This window comes from Alexandromys fortis, unplaced genomic scaffold, assembly GCF_014885135.2.
Source record: "Alexandromys fortis isolate MF-2015 unplaced genomic scaffold, M_Fortis_MF-2015_v1.1 scaffold_108, whole genome shotgun sequence".
In the NCBI taxonomy this organism is placed as follows: domain Eukaryota; kingdom Metazoa; phylum Chordata; class Mammalia; order Rodentia; family Cricetidae; genus Alexandromys; species Alexandromys fortis.
In genome coordinates this window covers 2,557,178-2,580,874 of record NW_026067994.1, presented here as the reverse complement: position 1 = coordinate 2,580,874, position 23,697 = coordinate 2,557,178, and the positions used below count along the sequence as shown (strand labels likewise).

The 23,697-nt window shown below is 43.5% G+C and overlaps 1 protein-coding gene across 3 annotated transcripts in view; it reads right to left on the bottom strand.

Moving 5' to 3' along the window:
- Positions 1 to 23,697, bottom strand: part of Ntm (neurotrimin) — a 982,155-nt gene that overhangs the window by 365,815 nt on the left and 592,643 nt on the right. The gene's annotated exons all lie outside the window — the stretch shown is intronic.

Sequence of the window (23,697 nt, the reverse complement as noted above, 5' to 3'; positions counted from 1 at the left end):
GTATTTCTCATCTCCCTATTCTGCTGTTTTTCATCCACAAACACGCACACTGCTGGCAATTGGACAATATGTTCACACATTAACTATACTGTCTGTCTCTCCTTGTTGGCATGTAGGGAAATGGATTTATCATTTGGACTGATAAATCCTATGATTTTGCGCAGTTACCTGTCCATAGCAGGCACACAATAAATACTGAATAAACAAATGGCTGAGAGTCTATTCTGTTTCTAGGACTTTGTCTCCATTGTTTTCTTCTACCTAGAATCCGGCTTCAGTGATGTAGCAATCACCTTTTATGCCAGAAAACAAGAACACTCTGTTTTGAATTATGCTACTTAACTCAGCTTCAACTGCTACCTCAGCTTCCTCCAGCTACCACTCCCAGACAAATGAATTTTCCCTACCAGATTTATTTCAAATGACTCTCTTCTAGGCTTTCCTTCCTCTTGTCTCTCTTCCTTCCACACCAGGCCCCAGGTTTTCTTTCTCTCTACAAACATTTCAGCATCTTCCGTGCAGCATTTGCTATGCTAGCCATGGAAGACTTCAAATGCCAGACATATTCCCTGCCTGTGATTAGTTCACAGTCTACTAAAGCTTCCTCCCGTGCTTCTCAGTGAATAAATCACTCCAAAGCTTGACATTCTGGGTCACAGTGAAAAAAACACCAAGGCTCAGAGTCTCAAAATATCCATTCTTTAATTTTAGCATGAAGATAAAAACTCCTACTACAGAGCAGCATTTTATAATTAATCTAATGATTTTTCAGAAGTAATTATATACAGCATAATATATACAACCACATGAATAATAATACAGAAGTAAATTAAACAGTGTCAAGATGTCATATTGACAACCACTTGGCATCCTAGCATAGAAGTTTCTTTCTCTTCCCTCCAGGGTCTAGCTGTGAGCACATTTCTTTATTTCATCCCTTGTTTTATTCTGGCTCACTCTAGAAGTTACTTAGTAGTCTGCTTCCCATGAGATGTTGAACTACTTGAGGCCATCTCATTGTGCGTAGCTCAGCATTTGTAGACACAACTGAGAGTTAAGGGCATCTTGCTTTCCTTTCCTATCTGACCCTCATTGGTTTTCCTTTCTTCTGCATGTGAGCCTGCCTACATGTGAGGAAAGAGTACCTCTCCATCAAGCCCCTAGTTTTCATTGCCTGCTTTTGCATTCCATCCTTCTTAATGCTCCTTTCTCTCGCCAGCAACACCACACTACCTGCCATGCCCTCCCTCCTCTCCTTGCTCAGGTTATGGTGTGATCCTCCCTTCCTCCCCTCCTGGTCATCACTCTCTGTCAGTCTCCTGTCCTCACAGGCCAGCCAGGGGAAGGTTTATTGATCTCTCGGTAATGCCCGAGTGCCTCTGAAGGTTAAGGTCAACAAGAGTAAAGCATCCTGCAGAACCACAAAACCTAACTCTGCTTCAGTAGGAGGGGCATCAATTATTCAGAGTTGTCAGACCATGGGGCACACTCATCCGATGACAGTGGGTGGGAAAAACATGAATGATCAGGAAGAAAGTTAGTGCGGAAGGACCATCACACAAAGGTGAGTCCTCACAACCCAGGGAGCTGCCCTTGCTGCTGGAACTGACAGTGATAACAGGATCAGTTATGGTTGCAAGAAAAGTGATGCTGGATAGAATCCCATTCCAAAAAAAAGATGTTCATAAAAACATATTCATCATCTAGAAAGAATAATCTATGCCTGAGTCATTTTTAGTTGTCTTATTGCCCACGACCCCTCATGTAGTTCCCCTGTATTTTCTACTTTCTCCTGTGCTCTCTCCATGCTACGGAAAGTAAAGTAAACTCAGATGATGGTGCCATTTTCTTGCCACTTCTGCATCTTTACAGTTTCAAAGTCTTGTACCATGCCAATAACAGTCCTTTGGTTGATCATCTACAGGAAATAAGGAGTTCTGAGTCAGAAAACAGGTGAAAATCTTACCATTGAACTCATTCTAAAGAAATATGTCCCCAAGTATTAGCAACCCATTCCAGTGATGTCATTATCACCTGCCACCCAGCTCATCCTTGGGTCTTTGCACATGCAATTGCTTTGCTGAATGCCCACTTCCTCCACCTTCAGCTTGTTGAAGACCTATTCATAGCTCAGGAATGTTTTTTCTCTATCTTCTGGGTAAACTGGTACCTGAGTTTGAATACTGACTCTAACATCCTCCTTTTCACATTCCTGAACTGTCACTATAGACATGACAGCAACTGCAAGCAGGCATGTGAAAATCCCTTTGAAAAGGCCTCTCTTGCTCCGAGTATAGTCCAAGCATAACTCAATATTATGCCATCTGCACATGCTCAAGGGACAGACAGCATGCCTTGCAACTTTCCCTGAAAGCACATATTTTACTTAGCAGCTATTAAGTCAAGGGATGTCATCAAGGAAGAATTAGAGATCTATCCATGATCTATCCAGTCCCTTTGGAGAGAGTCTTTCTACCAAAGTTGGAGGAGAAATCCCACATGAGCTTTCATCAACTTCTGCTAAGCAGGATCTTGTCACAAATGTTTCCAAGGAGAACATCTTGGAAGACAGCTAGTGTCTTTCTCTAAAACAGAAGACATGCTTTCTTTATTGTCTCTCTAATAATGATAATGTCTCACCACTCTCAGAAAAATCACTGGGCTGTAACTGGAAGTTATTCTCCTGCCTGCCAGTTTCTGAATAAACACTCAGAGACTTAAATTAATTATGAAAGTTTGGCCAATGGCTCAGACTTATTACTAACTTGCTCTTAGTTTGAAATTAATCCATTTCTATTATTTTATATTTTACCATGAGCCTCATTGTTTGTTGCCTCACATCTTGCTTCTCTGACGGGCTGCTGGCATCTCTCTGACTTGGCCTTCTTTCTCCTTGTATGTGTTTGGATTTTCTGCCTAGCTATATTCTGTTCTGCCATAGGCCAAAGAAGCTTCTTCATTAACCAATGGAAATAAATCATATTCACAGCATACAGAAGGGTGCCCCACATCACTGGGCATGTTTTCTTTCGACCGACTATAAAAGATTCAGGCTCCCAACACTTGGAGTTACTCAGTTATAAAGCAAATCCAGACCTTTACTTCAGTGGATCTGTAGCACACCTATGCATGCAGGACCACGGGAGAGAAAATGTGAACTTACAATGTAAGCCACAGCAATAGCATCCTCTGTCTGGAACACGGGGACATAAGAGTCCTGTATCTTCTGCTAGCACCACCTTGAAAAGTGGCAGGTTATTCATTAGTTTGAAATTAGTGTAAACTCTCACACCTTCCAAGTTTCCTGACAGGTTCTAGTTAGCGATGAGAATTGGATATTGATACAGCTTTGTGGAAGATAAAGGGGGTAGTTTTCACAGGCTGTATTGCAGATAGACAATTAATCTGTGGGCCTCCATAACAAATGTTATTCTCAGGTTGTGGGTATATGCTTTAAGTAAAGGCCTCTACTGTCCTATTAACGTTCGGAGGCTGAACAATGAAAGGTAACAATGGCGGGCAGTATAGCTCAGAATTTCCATTCGGAAAAACAACTGTGAAGTCTTTGGCGCAGCAAACTTGCAAAGACAGGTGACAATGTGGCTATAGCTGACAAGTCCAGAAACCCCAGAGGTGAAATTGGATGGTACAAATCTTAAGCATATATACATACTGTGTGTATGTATGTATGTATGTATTATGTATGTATGTATGTATAGTGTCTTAGCCTGTTAGGTTTCCATTTTAACAAATTACCTAGGCAAAGTCACTTAAGCATCAGTTCTAGAGACAGGAAGGTCCAAGAACAAGATGACTGTAGACCCAGACCTAGCTTCTAATGGTTTTATTCTTGCTGTGTCCTCATTTATGGAAAATAGTGATTGGAGATGTGTTATTGTCTGTCTTCTTGTAAAGACAATAATCTTGTTATGAAGATTCTGTCATTAAGACCCAATTACCTCTTAACAGCCTCACCTTGAAATACTCTTTCTTTGGAGACTGATGGTTCAAAACATAGATTTTTAAGAAGACACAGATATGTAATTCAAAGCAATTAGAAAGATGCTTCAGTATGTCTTGCTTTTGGGCTTTAATGGTACTCTCTACAGCTATGCTTCCAAATCTACCCACCCCTTCAACTTTGACCTCCACTACTTTAAGAAGAATGATGGTTGGGATGGGCATAAGGATAGGTTCCAAAGAACATATTCAGACAATGAGGACTGCTGAGCACTCAAGAGCAATGGCAATGGGTTTTTGAACCCACTGCACGTACTGGCTTTGTGGGAGCCTAGGCAGTTTGGATGCTCACCTTACTAGACCTGGATGGAGGTGGGTGGTCCTTGGACTTCCCAGAGGGCAGGGAACCCTGATTGCTCTTTGGGCTGACAAGGGAGGGAGACTTGATCGGGGGAGGGGGAGGGAAATGGGAGGTGGTTTCGGGGAGGAGGCAGAAATCTTTAATAAATAAATAAATTAANGCAGTTTGGATGCTCACCTTACTAGACCTGGATGGAGGTGGGTGGTCCTTGGACTTCCCAGAGGGCAGGGAACCCTGATTGCTCTTTGGGCTGACGAGGGAGGGAGACTTTACTGGGGGAGGGGAAGGGAAATGGGAGGCGGTGGCGGGGAAGAGACAGAAATCTTTAATAAATAAATAAATTTAAAAAAAGAACATATTCATAAACTAGAGAGGCTTAAGGAAGGAAAGGGCTTGAATTGCTATGGGCAATTCACAGAAGTCACCGAAGCACTTTCTCTCTTTGTACATGAGCATCCGGATTCAGCTGTGATATGATATGACCCATGGGTTGGGCCCATTAAGCCAAGTCAATATAGAGTTGCTATTGCTTCTACAACAATAATAGGAACTGAAGTGCTGTGTGTCTGTACTTTTATACCCTGTAAGTGGGAAAGAGAATCCTGGTGTTTAGGAAGAGCTGCAGGTACAGAAACACTTAGGAATACTTTGGGCCAAAAAGTCTTATGTCATCTGGAAGTAAGTTAAGAAATATCACTATTCTTCACTCTCTGGTGTCTAAAATTCTTACCTACGGTTTAGAGTTAGGCTCTTCAATTTGATGGTTCTGAATACAGCCATTATCACATGATTACCCGCAGTGGTAGCTGAGTCCTAAACCTTTTATAGGGTATCATTGCCTGCCTGACTACTTGTGATGTTTCTTAGGGTTGTTCAGACATCTTTACTCTTTCCAGTCTCCCCAGCAGGCAGGGGAAAAGTACATCTCTATTCTGTCACCCAAATCAGGCCTGGTCCTTTAGTGGACTTCAGATAATGGAGCTACTGTATTCATTTGCCTTTCAATCCGCTATTAATTTGCATTGGATGTACTCAATCAACTTGTACATTTGCTCCACCTCTAAGACGGCCAACCCCTAATGACCTACCTGAGACAAGCATCTCATGATTGTGATTTTCCTAACTGAAACCTCCTGCAGTCAGCAGCAGCTTCTACCCAGAGGCACCTCGGCGGGTTGGGTTTTCTTTGCCAGGCAGGCATGATGACCAGTTACATCGTTTTTGAGAAGCAACTTGTTACCTTGATTTTGTGCATTTGTGGAAACAAACACCAGGTTTTGAGAATTCTTTGAGCTTCTCTAGCCTGATATTGCTGAAGTAGGACCCGATGATACCAAGATGGAAGAACCCGCCCCATCCTTGTTCGTCATGGAAATCGTCTCCTCCAGAGCACAGTTTGTCTATCTCACTCTCATGGCAGGTTTACATTTTTGAAAGAGGAAAAAGTTCACTTTTTCTCTGAGGAAACTTTATCATCAAAGCAGTGCTCGGAATGAAGCTGCTAACTCCGCATTCCCCATCCTCTCCTACCCTGTTCACAGAAATTCCCCTCAGTGCCCTTACTTGTCACAATGGTATTCTCCAGTCTGCTCCAGCCAGTCTGCCTCCACACCACCAGAACACAACCAAAAATGAGCACGCTATTGGGCTTTGTGGGTAGAACTCAAGGCTATTCCCACAGTTCCCACGAATTCCTCTCTTCCTGAGACTCCCTGTGCATGTAGTGATTTGTAGACTGCTGTTCATGACCTCACTGTTTGTCCTTCCACTTTGAGAACTACAGATTACTGTATTAGATAACCCTCAGAGGGGCCATGGGTTGTGAAAACAATCACAGCTGCTAATTCTGCTGACTGATGCCAAGAGGCATGCCAAGAGACACCACGGGGAGAATCACGTCGAAGATGAAGCCTACGGTAGCTAAATTAACACCACTAATGTCCGCACTCACCGTGGTAGGAGGAGTGGCCACACCTCTACCCTCCTAATAGTGAAGGACTAGTTTATGTCAGGCTTAGTGATTTCTACCAGCAACTTGACCTTGCTGTCTCACAGTGGGAGAGCACGCTGGAAGGGGTACTGCCCCTGTCATTGCTGAAGGACAAACTCCATCTGGCATATGATCCGGCTAGGACTGTGACTGGAGAATCCCTGCTGTGGACACTTTGTAGGGTACAGGGGCCCTTGCTTATTGAAGCCAAACTATTGCCTCCCATGGAAGTACCCTGGGCCAGGAAGTTTTCTGAGTGTTTCTAGTCCGGCTCTGTTGTGCCTTTCCTCACAGACATTACTTAGCAAAAGACTGGTTGTCAGACAGACAGACTCACTTCCTGTCATGCCCCATTTGTCCTCACCAAACCTTAGAACTGTCTTAGAAAAACCAAATCAGAAAACTTTCTGGGGCTCAGGAAATGGATCAGCAAGTACAGTGCTTGAGGCAATGAGGACACGAGTTCGATCCCCATCACCCATGGAATCTGGGCATGGTGACATGCACCTGTAACCCCATCCTGGGAGGACAGACACAGATGAACTCCTGAAGCTTGTTAGCCAGCTGGTTCAGACAGACTGGTAAGGAGAAGGTTCAGTGAGAAATTACGTAGAGAAAAACAAGATGAAGCGTGAGAGGAAAGGACATTTAAAGTTAATCTTCCCCTTCTACACGCATACACATGAGTATGTGGTATGTGCACCTAGACACACACCACACACAATGGTGTTCTGGCTGTTTGTCCTTTAATGTCCAAGCTCAAGCATCTAACTAAGGTACATTGGTCAAGGACATGACTACTCTATAAAAGAGATTATCTCCTGTCAGTACTTACTAGGTAAGAAACAACAAAATAAAACAGTGTGTATGTGTGTCTGCACACAAGTGCACATGTGTGGGGCATGTGCCCATGTATGTGTGTGAAAGTTCTTGTGGAAGCTCAGGATTTATTCTCGACTAGCCTGCAGTGACCTCAGGTCAGCAGAGTAGGTTCACACAGAGAACAACCTGCATGCAGGGCCATCTAGAGCATTCACACTGACGTGTTTGGTCATGTCCAGTCTCCTGGTGGATTGGCACGCTCTAGGTTAAACACAGATGGCTACATTGTTTAGCACATTATTGTCCACATCCTCCAAGAGTGACTGAAACAAGCCAAAGTGGAGAGAAATTGCATTTCTATAGGTTCTGTGAAAATGCCCTTGACCTGCTTCAACTGAATCATCCAGATGAAAGGCCTAGGAACAAGGGAAGGATGATTGGGAAGGGTAAAATTAGAAGCGCCAGATGAGACACATAGCTTTGCAGAAGAAAGCCAACTGTCGTCAAGCACCTGAACAGGACCAAATCACACACAGGAGGCACATGGAGGAAGGTTTGTGACTAAGCTTGTGTCTGAATACCAACCCAGAAACCTTGACCATGAGGAAGCTATACCAAACACTCACAAATATCTTTATTTAATGGGTTGATGGGTTTACTGACACATCTCTGATGGTTCTGACAATTGATCCATGATGCCCATACACCTACCAGAGAAATTTATCAGGATGGCAGAGGCTGACCCTGGTAACAGTCAAACCTAAGCACCTGTCCAAACGTTCTGAGTTGACTTCCTTACTCTGCTGTCATGGTCACTGAATCATAGAACAGGCATATCACACTTAAATGGGGACATGGATACACATTTGTCACTTGATGTCTTCAAAATATTGGGTCCAGGAGCCCCACAGATAGCAAGATTACTGATGCTTAGCCCTTTTTTCAAAAAACGCTCTTTTCTCATTTTACATACAAAACCAGGTCCCACTTCATCCTCTCTTCCCAGTCTCCCACCTTCCCCTCACCCCACCTCCAACCACTCCTCAGAGAGGGTAAGGCTTCCCATAGGGAGTCAATAAAGTCTGGCACATCACTTTGAGGCAGAACCTGGGCCCTCCCGCACTATATCTAGGCTGAGCAAGGTATCCCTCCATAGAGAACGGGCTCCAAAAAGTCAGCTCATGAAATAGTGATAAATTCTAGTTCCACTGTCAGTAGTCCCACAGACTGCCCAAACCACACAAATGTCACCCATATTCACAGGGCATAGTCTGGTCATGTGTAGGTTTCTCCTCTGTCAGTCCAGAATCAGTGATCTCCCACTCGGGTCAGCTGTTTCTGTGGGTTTCCCCATTGTGGTCTTGACCCCTTTGCTCATATTATTGTGCCTCTCTCTCTTCGACTGGACTCTGGGAGCTTGGCACAGTCTTAGCTGTGCATCTCTACATTTGCTTCCATTAGTTTCTGCATGTAAGTTCTATGATGACAATTAAGGTAGTCATCAATCTGATTACAGGGAAAGGCCGGTTCAGGTACCTCTCAAGCATTGCTTAGGGTCTTAGCTGGGGTCGTCCTTGTGGATTCCTGGGAATTTCCCTAGTGCCAGGTTTCTTGCTAACCCCATAATGGCTCCTTCAATCATGATATCCCATTCTTTGCTCTTGCTCTCTGTGGATGCCCCATCTCAACCATCCCATTCCCTCCTGTTCTCTTTCCCCAATCACCATCTCCCCTCCCTCTCCTCTTCCACACTCCCTTCCCCTGCCCATGTTCCCAATTTCCTCAGGAGATGGATCCTTCTGAGAAGGAGAAATAGACAAGATGCTTATCTCTCATACTGAATAACATACTGTCTGCACACAACCTAAGCATATCTCTCTTATACTTCAAACCAACTCTATGTGATTTTAAATGCCTAATCTAAATGTTGACTAATTATACCATAGTATTTGGATAACAAGAAAGAAAAAAAATTCTGTGAACTTTCAAATTGTTTATCTAGTATTTTTGACCTGATACTGGCTGAACTCATGAACAGAGAACAATATGAATACAGAATGCTAACAATCAGTAAGGTTGGTCAGTCCCTACCAAAAGAGGTAAGGTTTGGAACTACATTCAGTCATTCCAACTGCCATAGAAACCACAGTGCCACAACTATCCAGGACCTCATACTGAAGAAATGGTCAACCTAAGATCCAAGACTGATGGGTGAATTACTTGGGATTCAATGATTATAAACATTTTTTCCACCCAAGAATACCTTGAGACTACAATTCTTCTTCATCTTAATATTTTTATTGATTATTTGGGAATTTCACATCATGAACCCCAAGAACACTCACTTCCCATTCCTCCCAGGTCTGTTCCCAACCTTTGTGACTTCTCCCCTCAAAGAAAAAGAAGAAGAAGAAGAAGAAGAAGAAGAAGAAGAAGAAGAAGAAGAAGAAGAAGAAGAAGAAGAAGAAGAAGAAGAAGAAGAAGAAACAAGTTCAATTTATTTCACCCGTATACTCGCTGAAGCATGGTCAAACTCCCAGTGGCCAGTCCCTTAAAGAAAACTGAGTTCTTCCATACCTGCACCTCCTCCACCTGCACCTCCTCCAGAAGCCATCAGTTGTGGAGAGATACACTTCAACATCCTTATCACAATTTTTAAGAGCTCTTTGATGGCTTTCTGTCCAGGCTGTTACTTTGAGAGGCAGGTGTTGCTGAAGACTTCTATGTCTCTCTTTCCCAACTGTGAGCCCTCAAGACTACAAATCTTAAATGGAGATTGTACAGGGCAAAAAGTTGCCATTCTTCTGACCACTTTGGACTTTTTTTTTATTTATTACTATTAGTGTGTATATATGTGTGTGCATGCCATGACACACATGTAGAAGTCAAATGATAGCTTTTGAGAATTGGTTCTCTGCTTCAACAATGGAATCTGGGGATCAAACTCAGGTCATCATGCTTTTTTGGTAGGTGTTTTACCTATTAAGGCATTCCAGTGCCTGCTTTATGACTTTTCTACAACACAAGATGCACTGAAAGAATTCTTTTTTGTTTTTGTTTTTGTTTGTTTGCTTTGTTTTTCGAGACAGGGTTTCTCTGTGGTTTTGGAGCCTGTCCTGGAACCAGCTCTTGTAGACCAGGGTGGTCTCGAACTCACAGAGATCCTCCTGCCTCTGCCTCCCGAGTGCTGGGATTAAAGGCATGTGCCACCACTGCCCGGCGCACTGAAAGAATTCTAAAGTGCTTTTGAAGCCTCACTTTTACTCTGGATCAGTAGTTAGGATCAGCCTTACCTCACTGGCCAGAACAAAGGACTCAATTGCTTTGGACTACTATTTTACCAGCTCAGATCATGTCTGTTCCCATCAGTACTCACTATGGTACCCACATTTGTGTCTTGGGCAGCTACAAAGGTCAGTATAGAAACTTGAGGTTAATATCTCCTTTCTTCCCTAAGCAGTCCCTAATCACTATGACTTTTGTTCATCTAGTCCGTTCTGGTCCTCTAGGGGGCCAAAGCTGAAGCCAAGCCTGAAATAGCTTCAACCCTGCAGCGTGGAGCCCTGTTAATAGTGGCCTTAATAAATGGTGGTCTGAGAGAAGCGAAATAGTCTTGATACCATCTTGCCAGTTTAGTCAGACCTGCTTATGATATGAAAAACTTACCGGTAGGGAACGAATAGTAAGTACTGAGAGGAAGCAACCATTTCTAGTGGGTCTCTTGCAGTTTGCACCTCTTGCAAGCATAAGCACAGATGATCTTTCCACAGACATTCCACATTCAAAGAATTCTAGCCAGGTGGTGGTGGTACACACCTTTAATTCTAGCACTCGGGAGGCCGAGGCAGACAGATCTCTGTGAGCTTGAGGCCAACGTGGCCTACAAAGCAAATTCCAGGCCAGCCAAAACTGTTACACAGACAAACCCTGTCTCAGAACAAACAAACAATAATCTAAGACAGAGAAAATTGGATATCTACAAGGCACAGAGTTGATTTTTATGTCCAGTGTGATAAAGACAAAATGATGCCCCAGGACCAGGAAAAAAGTTGATAACTTTGCTGCCCTCCCATTATTCAACATGTAGGTTTGCTAAGCTTGGGTTGGCTTGGGTGCTTTGCAAACCAATGGACTATGCAGCTAGAATGTGGGCCAGAGATATCCTGTATTTGAGACTTGGGGTACAAACTGGAGGCCACTGTTGTTAGAAAACCTCCGAGTCTCATGCCTTCTTCCAGCATCTCTTTGGTGGCAGCAGCTGCCTGGATAGCTGATACTATGCTTGGAAAACTGTCACCTGAATGCTGCGTGTGTAAAGCTTGGTCTCTAGCATGGCGCTGCTCAGAGGCAGTAGAACCTGAGGAGGAAGTGCCTAATTCGATGCTTATAGAGCATGGAGCCCTGCCGCTGAAGGAGAACCTGGGTCCCCTGCCCTTCCCTTTCTCTTCTTCATGGCCATGAGATGAGCAATTTAACAGCATCATATACTCATATCATGGTTGGCCATCTCAACACAGAAGCAATGCAATTGGGCCACTGACCACATGACCGTGACCCAAAACTGGGAGTGCAAATAAATCCTTTCTCCACATAGGTAAGTTATCCTGAGCATTTAGTTATAAATACACAAAGTACCCTGACATCCTGTAAAGAACATAACATCTACAGCCCTTCATGCTCCATGAATCAGTCTCTGATGTTCTAGTCTGTAACGGCTTCAGGTTTTCTTCCAAAAGACATTATTCCTGCTGCCTCTAAATTGAACAGTGCGCCTACACTGAGCGAGCACTGCCCACAAGCCAACACTCAGTGCGGACGAGGAAGTCCTTCCTGTCAGCCTCCTCCTGCTTCTGGCTTGTAGACACACAGTGAGCTGTCTGGTGTGCAGAAAGCCAAGTTCAGATCAGGAAGAGCGGCGGGACTCGCCAGCATACACCAGCATTTAATTTATCTTCTTCAGAGTTCTTTTTCCTTTGATATAGAAAATAAATCAGGGAGAGAGGAGTGTGGGGTTGTGCTTCTCAGATTAAAGCCATTGATTATGGGCTGACATCATGGGAGCTGTTGATACAATAAATTTTTGTTTTTTTCCTAAATGATTTTCTCATTAAAAATTAGAGTTCTATGGGGAAAGTTGTAGCGCTCCGTGCTAAATTATTTGCTCGTATTCAATACCTGCACTTCCGGCTTACCTGCTCAGCATTCTTCGTGGTTATAGTATTTCACTCTCTCCCCTCACCACTCATGAGAGTCTGAAGTTCATCCCAAAGCATCATGATGAGAAAAGGCCCCTCCTTGTCCCAGGCCACTCTCCTTACAGCGCTAAGGTGCCCAGGACACCTTCTGAGCATTTAGGCTCCACATCTCTAAAGACTTCTAAATTGGGTCGGATGTGTGGGATTAAGCTCACCTCATAAAATTTGCTTGAGAAAAATCTCGGATCCATTAATGCTTCATAAAAATTTTACAAGGTTTCTGCTAAAGGAAGGAAAACAAACAGAGGTGGTGTCGGCAACTAGGCGCTCCTTAAATCAAACATTCTCTCTTTCTAATGCATTTTTTTATGGCACCAATCAGAAAAGCAATCAACCATGAAGCCTGTGGCTTCTTTCGCTTCCATTCCTAGAGTAAAATCTCAAGTATCTTTAAGCATTCTGCATGAAGCCAAAAGAGAAGCCTCTATTAATATTAATATACATCAATAGTATGAACACTCTCGCACGCATATCTAGATACATACACACATATATATCCATATATCTACGCCTATCATCAACTCATCTTTAGGTAGATTAGAAAACTTCTATGATCCTCAAAATGCTCATATTAAGATTAAGATTGCCCATTAGACCATTTGAGACCAGGACACTAGGATAAAATAAAAAATTAATCTTCCTCATATCAATTCCAGGGTGGATGGCAGAGGATATAGAAACAGTAACCATGGAAGACTGACAGCAATCTAAATATTCTCATATTTATTATCTTTATTCGTATTTGTATGGTTCTTAGAGACAAATGACAATAAAATACAGCACAGGTAACAACTGGACTTTAAGTTTTAAAGGTCGCTGGTTTTGAGACGTGCCAGGAGACAGTTTGGAACGATTGACAGCCCAACTCCATCTGCAGCCTCCTGCCCCCAGTGTCCAGAGCTGTGGGACCCTGATGCACTGTACCCAGACGTCCCCTTGATAAACAGACCTGCTGAAGGGAGAGTGGAACACTTGGGCCTTTTTTCCTAACATGATAAGGTATTTTCCTGCCAGTCCTTATCCCTCCAATTGTGTGCCTTCCTTTGAAAGCCTTTTCATAACAGACAAGTGACTAAAATATGGAAGCAATAATAACACCACCAAGTATTGCTTAGATTTTTCTCTTTTATGTTCCATCTATATTATAATTATCTGATCCTCAGAACAACCCTGTGAAGTAAAGGAACTGTAATATCTTGCAAAGAAAACAAGATTTACCCTGAAATAAAAAGTAGTTTATAAATTCTAGCTTGGTCAGCTGCTAGCTTATATGACTTTAGATCTCCACAAACCCGCTGTTCTCTATGTAAATTAGGGATGGTAGTCTCTAGCTAATATGTGAGTAACAGTGTTATGGTTTTATCTCTTAAATGTTACCACAAATCTGGTGTGCTTTAATGGAGGGGGAACCAAAAATTTGGTATTTCTGGGTCCCTGGTGTTGACACTACTGTGTCTCTGTATTGAAGTGCTACTGTCTTTCCCAGACTGGGCATACTGGAAAGCAGTGAGGTCAGTGAGGTGAAGGAGATCATGGAGGGGCATATGAATGGGTTTCCAGGCAGGCAAGAGAAGGGGGACCTGATGTAATTATATTACAATCTCAAGAAAAATAATAGTTTTAAAAAATCGATATGGAGACTCCAGCCCCTTTGTCTCTCTCCTCTCTTCCTGTCTACCTCGAGGTGAACAGCTTCACTCCATCCTGAGTGCTCCGCCATGAATTCATGACGCCATGACAGCAGACCCATTGTCACACAGAAGGACAACCAAGGTGGAAGCCACAGGTCAAAATTGGTTTGGCCTCTCTTTTAGGTTGTTTATCCCATCCTTTCTGTCACAGCAGCAGAAGTCCAACACCCAGGACATTCTTTTAACACTGGTGGAATAAACTGTGTCCACTCACACGTATATATAGCTAAAGACGTTAATCAACACTGCAGAGCAAGCTTGCCACACGGATTAGAATTCAATATGTCTCTTAATCCTGAAGCCTAAAGATGTTTTTCCCATGACTTAAGGCTCCCCACCTTTGCTTTCGGGTGATAGTGGACCACACAGGTGGAGGGAAAGGGTCTTCACTCATGCCCAGTTTCCACCAATCAGTGCTGAGGTGACCAACTTCAAGAGAGCCCCACATTTGGAGGGAACAGAAAGGAAGCCAATAAATGTGAGGGAGAAAATAATGTCCCAGAGAGGAAAGGTTGTGTTTCTTGGGTGGTGGCCCTCACTGTAGCCCAACCCACAAACAAACAGACAGGGAGGCAATCTGAGCTTAGTTCAGTAGAAGCTGGAAGGCTGCGAGACTTCCAGAGGTTTCCCCGATTCCTAAGCACTCTGTGCTTACCACTTTAGAAAAACCTGGCCACAGACTCACAGCAATGAGAAAGTATTGTGGGTTGTCAGGGACCACCTGCCCACATCGTTTCTGTTGAGAAGCAATCAATCCAAACAGGAGGCTCTGGTCCTTTTCCATTTCCTGAACTCCCACGTGCCTGTTTAATGCGGAGAGCTCTAATTATATCTTTAATAACTGAGACTCTGAAATGCTCCAGGTCACCAGGCTGCCTTGAATGTGCAGCACCTGCCATCTCCCTGATGCTCCTGTGTGACAGAAGGAAGGAGCCTCAGTCTAGAACAGGAGTGAAGACAGTCCACGGCCCTCACTGATCAGCCTGTCTGGTTCTGACCGGGTCTCTACAGTGCTGGCTAATGGAGGTCTGTGGCATTTGCAGAGACGTTTGTTCTAAAGAAAATCGATGGTAGACTCCCTGACACCGGCATCAGACATCCGAGAGACACTAGCTTCCCTGCCTGGCCCTGGGAGTTCCTGAGCGCGAAGAGAAGGAAGCGCATTCACTCAAGGCCTTTGCCCCATAGGTTTTGTAAATAATTCAGGAAGACAAGGAAGAGCTATCTTGAGAACAGGCTTCAGGGGCTGTCTCAATTGGGTTTCCAAGATGTCACCTAGTGACCCTCTGGTCATTTTCTGCTGTTATGTTTTTAAAGTCAAGCTATGGAATATATTTTGGAAAGTTAAAGTGTGATGGTTCACGGGTGGAGACACCAGCCCCAAACCCCACCGTTATTAAATCAGAGCTGAGCACTGGGGTGGTGGGGAATAGCAGAACTGACAGGGTGAGGGAGAAGGATTTTCTTAGCTCTTGGAGCTGGTTAACCTCTATAGTCAAATTGATTTGACTTGAAAAATGCCTAGGAGATGCTAGAGCGCAGCTTTGATGTGTCTGCATGGGTGTTTCCTGCAAGGATTAAACCATGCGGCCGATGACCTAAGGCAGGAATGAATCCTTTGATGGACTCACAATATGAAGAGGTGATTGGGAGGGGTGTAAGGCAGGAGGTGAGATCTACTGACTGTGGTCGGGGCTCCCTGAGGGGAGTGTTTTGGGGGCTGTGTCTGGCTCAGGCTCTTTCCTACATTTCCTTTCCTTAGCTTCCGCTTCAGTTATATGAACTGTTCAGACTCCTCTGAAGCTATGAGCTAAACTATAAAACAGTTCCTCTCCTTCATCTCCTCTCAGCTATTCTGGTCAGACTGATGAGGAGGAACATAGCACGAGGGGATTCTCACATCACCTGTAGATTTCACAATACGTAGTGGAATGTTTAAAAGAAATGTAGAGATTTTTGTACATTTGCGGTTCTTAAAAACTATTGTCTAGACTAACTGTTCTCAGTCCTCTGGTCATCTATATTTCCCTCTAATACTTAAAATCCTTGTTGAATGCAGATGAAAAGCCCTTCTCCTCCCTGGCACCTTTTTAAGAAGAGGGAGGGGCGAGCGAAAAGTTTACGAACAGCTTATTGCCCAGAGCACAGCCAGGATCCAGGCATCAATAATTGAGAGGAAAAAAAAATAACCAAGTAGCCGGTCAAGATGTGTGGGAAAATTCCAGCCCAGTTCCATTCATCTCAATGCAATTTAAAACATGGCATAGCATTTCCTCCAATCAAGCTAGCAAACCTCAACAAAAATATAATATTCAGAACAGATGAAAGGGTGATGTTGAGGAGAAAAGAGAAGGGCACCTATGCAATGGGCCATGTGACAGCAGGTGTCAAAAGCACTGGGCATTTCATCTGTCCTATGGAAACAATCAGAGTTGGGAATGAAGACATCACAAGAGGATGCTCATTCAAGCAGTATTTACAACAGCAAAGCTATCAGTAACAGAGCAATAGCCCATCTATGAAGTACAATGCTTGGTAGCAAGGAAATATCCCAAACCGGGGCTGGATAGAAGGCTCCGTGGGTGAAGCTCTTACTATAGCACACATGAGAACCTGAGTTTGAATCCCTATCATGTATAAAATCTGAGTGTGACAGCACAGATCTGTAACCCCAGTGCTGGGATGGGACTCACTGATATGTCTAGGCAGAACAGCAAGGTTCAGTACCTTGTCTCAAAAAATACAGTGGAGAATGAAAGAGGAAGACACACATCAACCTCAGACCTCCAAATCTGCATGCATGGAGGAGCACATCATGTTCATACTTACAGATACTGCACACACGCACACACGCAGAGATCACTTCATTCACTGTATTCAATGATAAGATGTTATACAATTTGTATAAATAGACAAAAGGCTATATGTATTAATTATTCCAAGTAAAAATATAATTATGCATAAAGAGGTATAACATAATGGCTGACATCGTAACAATGATGAACCATGAATGGTGAATTACAAACCAATGGTTTTAACTTGGGTTTGGTTTTTGCTTACTACTGCATCCTAACACTTTCCACAGCAAACATATGATGCATACATTTTAAAAGGTAGCTTCATATATCCCATGAATGTTGACTTCATGTATTCTATATAGGTTGACTGGGCACATACTTTGTGCTGGGAGTATCTGGGGCAAAGTTAAATGCACAGGCTCTCTGGGATCTGTTGATAGAAAAAGAAGATGCTATGCAATCCTCCTGCAGCATCTACGTTTGGGAGAGCCAGAGCCTGTGGCCATACCAAGAATAGTGTTAGCCTGCAGCTGCAGCCTCCATCTGGGACATGAAGAAGACAAGCCACGGTATGTGTCAACTGATCCCCAGTACCTGGGACACAGCAGCAGATGGCCCTGCTCCTCAATAACACCCACAAGGGCCACAGAGGCCTCTGGGCACCTCTGGTGAGCAGAGCATCCTGTGCTCTCCAAATGCATGTGTTTAGCTCCCCACACCACTGACCAAATCTAAAAGAAGCTGAATGGCAAGAGCCCTCTTTTGGGTGGCTATTTGGGGGTAATGGAGGTCTTACTCTAAGTCAGACCTCTGGCGGAATCTAACTCAGAGAAATATGCTTAATGTAGTTACTGCATGTCCTGATAATTGGACTAATTTAGCTACACGTTACTAAATAATGGCACATTACTTTGCCTTTCTTAAGAACAGGCTAATACTGTCAAAGACAGTTGCAGTCCGGAAGTACAGGAGCCGCTGCTCACCCTCTCTCCCGAGTGACTTAGTCTTCAACCTCCTTTATGGGTCTGCTCTCTTCATGTCACGCCATTTATTTCTCTTCCTTTCTTGCTCCCCTCTCATCCTCTCGTCTTCTTTCCTCTTGGTTTATTACAAGTTTTAACCTAAGAATAATTTTCTTCTTTCTTACTCTACCCCTCCTTTCTAGTTAAAAAAAAAATGTACTCTGGCCCCTCTATAGCAGGTGGGGAATCAGAGACCATTTTGTATTGGGTCCACTGCTAAGACTCAACTAGATTTAATCCCACCCAGGTCATCATTGCCAAAGAACACAGACCACACAAAGCTACCAGTGCAAAGAAGTCACTTTGTCGAGCAAAAGCTCCGACCTTCGCATTAGTGGATATGAACGGCCCATTTTCCCAACGATTTTAATATACTTTGGTACATTTCACTTTCTCACCCAGCCCCTAAGTAACATGGTCTGCAAAGGTCTGTTCTCAGTATGAATTCTACACACACACACACACACACACACACACACGCGCACACACACACCGCACAAAGTTGGTTTCTGCTATTCAAAAAGACTTGTATACCCTCTACATACCAATAACCAGAAAGTTGGGTCCCAATTTTAATCCTAAAGTACATTTTGAAAAATCTTATAAAATTTAGGGGAAAAAATACAGTATGCCTCTATTTTTGAAAATCTTAGCACCTCCACTTTCCATGCCATTGGCGAAATCAAAAATTGTTGCCACGACAACAAACCACCCAGCCTTTCCCTGACGCCTGACAACCCACCAGCACCCACCTTCTTTCCCAAATATGCTTCCTTACCAGCAAGGGGAAAACTGAGTCAGTGCTTGCTGTCCAGGAGCTATAAAAGGCAGCTATATATTTATTTTTCAGGATTGACAAAACTGGCCCTCAACAAAGAAGTTGAGCTGTGCGCCCAGAGTCACAGTTCTTATATCTAGCTGACCATAACAATGGCAAAACAACGCAATTCCTTCTGCCGCCTCTCTTGGGGGGTTGAGCTTGGACAGGGCAGAGGCTGAAGTAAACGTGGGTAGAAAGAGGTGCAACAGCACCAGCCACCATCCGTCATCACCAACTGAGGACCACTCTGGCTTCTTTAACTCACTTACTTCTCTACTCATTCACGTATTGATCTAGAAACACGATCTTGTTAGGTCATCTGAGTTAGAATGAACTCCCAGGCTGGCTTCCAATTGACCATCTCCTGACTCAGGCTGCCTGATTTTGAGATTAAAAGTTTGTGCAGCCTGGTGGTGGTGGCACATGCCTTTAAACCCAGCACTCGGGAGGAAGAAGCAGGCAGATCTCTGTGAGTTTGAGGCCAGCCTGTTCTACAAGAGCTAGTTCCAGGAGAGGTTCCAAAGCTACAGAGAAATCCAGTCCTGAAACCCAACCACCTTCCCAAAAATGTCAATGGCACCATACTCAGCTCTGTTTCATTTCTAAAGGGAAACACTTCTGAGCAGTCATCTCTGCATGGGAAAGGTAAATCACCTCCCTTTGGTGAACATTCAGTTTGTTGCCTTTGCTTCCTGGTAATCATGAAGGGGAAGAAAGTGTATCCAAATGCGAAGTCATCACAGAGATATTTGCAAACACGCAAGAACAACGGGAGGCTCCGCAGGAGTAGTTGGGGAAAAAGAGCAATCAAAAAACCAAAATGCCATGAATTTTGTTACATCGATTCAGTCAGTATCATTATATATTACATATGCACATACACATGTACTTATGTGTGTATACAGCATGCATGCATAGATCTGCTACAGGTAGTTTGTAGAAAGTACACAGATAAACAATATAAAGTCTCTTTCCTGAATGAACCAGATCCTGGTGGCATTTATGACTTAAGATTGACAGCGGTTGAGTTCCAGTAAAAGCCATGTTTATGGTGAGAGTGAAGGGTGCTCAGCAGACACTGTGGCCACTTAGGTCTTTGAGACAAGCAATTATACCGAGCATCAAATCACCTTCAAGGAGATATGGACATTTGGGATGTTCTTGAATGATGATCAGGACTTTGACTTATCAGTAAGAAAGGTCCCAAGACACAAGACAGCAAATGGTAAGTTATTGTCAGACTTACTATCAATGAGAAAAGGGGATGCTTTCTTGCAGGGAACTTTCATGGATTATGTGGCATGGAATTTATGTGGCAGAAGTCTCATTATGACCTTTTAGGTTCAACGGTCTTGTCTTCTTCACAGGTGGCATGGGGGTGTGAGGAGGGCCTGGGCCTTTCCCCCCAATCTCCAGCATCACACTGTGCTTTGCGTCTACCTTTGTTCCAGACAGGAAGGCCCCTAATTCAGTGGACCAGGTTAATAGGGTGGAGAGGGAGCATCTGCTTCATAGAAGGCTGTCGAGTGACGGCAGTAACACTGTCTCCAAACCGGCTTTTCATAGGCTCTTACTTAGTATTTAATTTGGCTGCAGTGTATGGAATTAGGCTAATGGCTGTTAAGTGGCTAAGGCACAAACATGGCCCATCTGCTGAGAAGGCTCTGGTCCATTGTCTATTTGAAAGGCTAAGTTAAAAAGATGGAGCAAGGCACACTGTTGCACTGAGCGCTTCATCACATGTCAGTTTATGACCCCTCTGATCTTATTTCTTTCAACGCTAGTGATTTTCATGGTTCTATATTAAAGAGTCAGAGACAGGTCCTTACTGCTGAACCATTACTAAAGTGGAGGTAGTCTCATCCAAGCTGCAGGATGCATACCGGCAAGCAGCCCCCATCAGCACCACAATGATTCAGTGCACCTCAAGAAACTATAAAGAGTAACAATGTTCGGGGTGCTGTGGAGAACACAAGGAAAGAGATGAGGCTATAGCTTAGCCCCAGGATGCACAATGCTCTACATTCAATTCCTAGTACTGTCAGAATTGAGAGAGAGAGAGAGAGAGAGAGAGAGAGAGAGAGAGAGAGAGTTAAACACAAGAAAATATTCCTGACACAATGTAATTCTATTTTAGAGTGGAGGAAAGAGAGATGCAGGCTTGAAGTATTCTAATATATGGTCTACCTTGTCCAGCATCCAAGAGAAATTTAAGGAGGACATGTCAGGGAAGATTATAGGGGAGTTCAGAGTCAAGGATTCTTTTGGATTTTGGTTTTGAATAGAATAATAGCTTATATTTATCGAGTACTTACTCTCTGCAGGACAATGTACATATAGTATCTAAATTAATATTATAAATATCCCAATACAAGTACACTTTCATTCCTTTTGGCTCAGGAGTAAACAGAAGTGTAACAAGTGTTATCCATTAACAAGGGTTTCGTCAGCTTCTGTACTCTCTTTAAATTAAGAGAGGATCAAGCTGGGAATGTAGCTTAGCAGTAGAGGAGCTGTCTAACAAGCACAAGGTCCTGGGTTCCAGTATCAGCACTGCAAGTAAATAAGATAAATAAGAATAAAGTTAGAGAAAATATAAGCTGCAAAGAAGGTGAAGTAAAAGGGAAGCACGTGGGCTTCTCAGTCCTGTGCAGGAGTCGGGGCTATGATGTTGGTTATAATGGTGAGTTTGCTAGTTTGGGCACAGTATATGGACAAAGACATGGGAACCAAGATGTGAGGAATAGTTGAAGCCAATATGCAAGATACTTAGAAAACAAGGCAAGGGAATGAGTGGTTATAGGGAAGGTTTCCATGCAATGCGGAAGGAAGAGGGAGCTCAGGCTATTTTTCAGAATATCCTGTCATGTCTGAAACATAGGACGCAACAGAGATGAGACTATCGAGGGAAAAGGTCAGAGGAGATGTTACAAGTGCACTCTAAGCAAGTGACATTGAAGCCAGAGCTAAAGGAGTCTGGTACTCATGGTACATCATGGTAAAGCGGTGTCGGATGATATGGGAAAGCAGAAGCAAAGTCAGTCCACCAATAAACACTCACTAAGTAGCCTGAGGTCTGAGCTAGATAGTGGAGATGAGAAAGCAACCAAATCAAGAAGAGGCCCTTCGTTTTGTAGTGGGTAAATACTCATGAGACAGCTAATACAGACAGTTTGCAAAGTTCTGGAGAAGTATGTAAACTGGGGCAGGGGTCAGTCAGGATAAAGGACTTGGTTTAGGGCAATAAGGGGATTGTGAAATGTCTGGCAGAACTTGACACAGCTCTGAACTCATCTTAGACTTCTAAAAACGCACCCTAAGTGTGACATGCTAGCCCTCATGCTTGTGACTCTCCAGGAGGAAAGAAAAAAAGGTTTCAAGTGAGTGACTTGGACTACATGAGATGTTACTTTACATGAGATGTTACAAGTGAATGGACTTCAGAGACTTTGGGAATGTGGGTCACAGTTCTAGGTGCAGGGGCTGTTCTTAGGGTAGCCCTGACACACAGCCTTCCATTCCCCAGAGCTGCCAAAGCATGGAATGGCTTTAGACGTGCTTGGGGTTTTATTATGTGCACAGCCTGAAACACCACGGAGACGGCTTTCTGCCTTAGTAATTAAGGACAAAGATGCCAGTACTGGGACCCAAGTCCAGGACAGTGTGCTGTTCTGGATGCTGAGGATGCAGCAGTGGATAAAATGGAGCTTCTGCCTTTCAACGGATGTTCTAGCCAGAGATGTTAGGCAATACACAGACTAAGTGTGTGAAATAAATTCCAATATTCACTTCAGCACTATCGACAACACCTAAGAAAGAGATGTGACCAAAGTATCCATAGATAGATAAACAATCAAAGAAAACTTGGCATTCTACACACATGGCAATATTTAGTTTTACGAAAGGGAGGAAATCTTGCCATCTGCAAGAGCATGGAAAACCCCTGAGGTTGTTATGCCAAGTGAAATGTGACAGCCACAGAAGGACAGCTACGGCATGATGGCACTGACATGTGGCATCAAAAACAAGCGAACTCACAGAATCTCAGAGCAGAATGGGAGTTCCCAGGGGCGGGGAGGGGGTGCGCGGCTGCTAATCATTGGGCAGAAAGGTCCCAATTTTGCAATGGAATACCTTCTGGAGTTTTGTCATAGATAGTACACACTCTGTATAATATACGCCCCTGGATTGTTTTCAGAGGGCCAGGCTCCTCCAGGTATGCTGGCCATAATAAAAAAAATTATAATGATGAAAAACACACAAATATATTGGGTAAAGCAAACGAAAGGACGCAGCACTGAGTCCTGGAAAAGTCCACTCTGATTCCTAACTGCATTACTGGAAGTCCTGGAGACAGCTAAGGCAGCCTTCAGAGCCAGCACCAGGGCTCTGACGCTAAAGCGTGGAACAAGAGGCTTTATTTTTTCTTTCTCGAGCAATCATTTTCTTACAGGCAAAAAAGGGAAACTATGGAACAACAAAGCTTCCTTTGTCTAAAGGTCTTCTTCAAAAAAGCAGCGGCGTGCTTTAGGAAATTACAGTGGCCAAGTATTCAAGTCCTTCATGATATTCCTTTGGATATCATAATAATTGGGATCAACTTTTATTATAATAGCTTGCTCAGTATATAGCACATAAGAGCTTATGGCCAAAGATATGATGATATTCATCACTGTCTATTCACTAATATTAAACTAACAATAATAAAAACAATAGAAATGATATTGGTAGGACCTAATTTTTTTTAAATTTATAACAGGCTTAGCATGAAGTACCTCCCTTTCTGGACGTCATCTGTGCTCGCTACCAAACAAAGGAGGAAAACTACAGGCTTAAAGAAGTAATCGAAACCAATCACACAGTGCACCAATACTCATATCCAAAGTCACTCCTGGTAGCTGTACAGTACTAGGAATATAGCACGGGCCACCGCCTATTATCTGTGCTAGAGCGCTAATGCGCTGAAACATTGAGAATT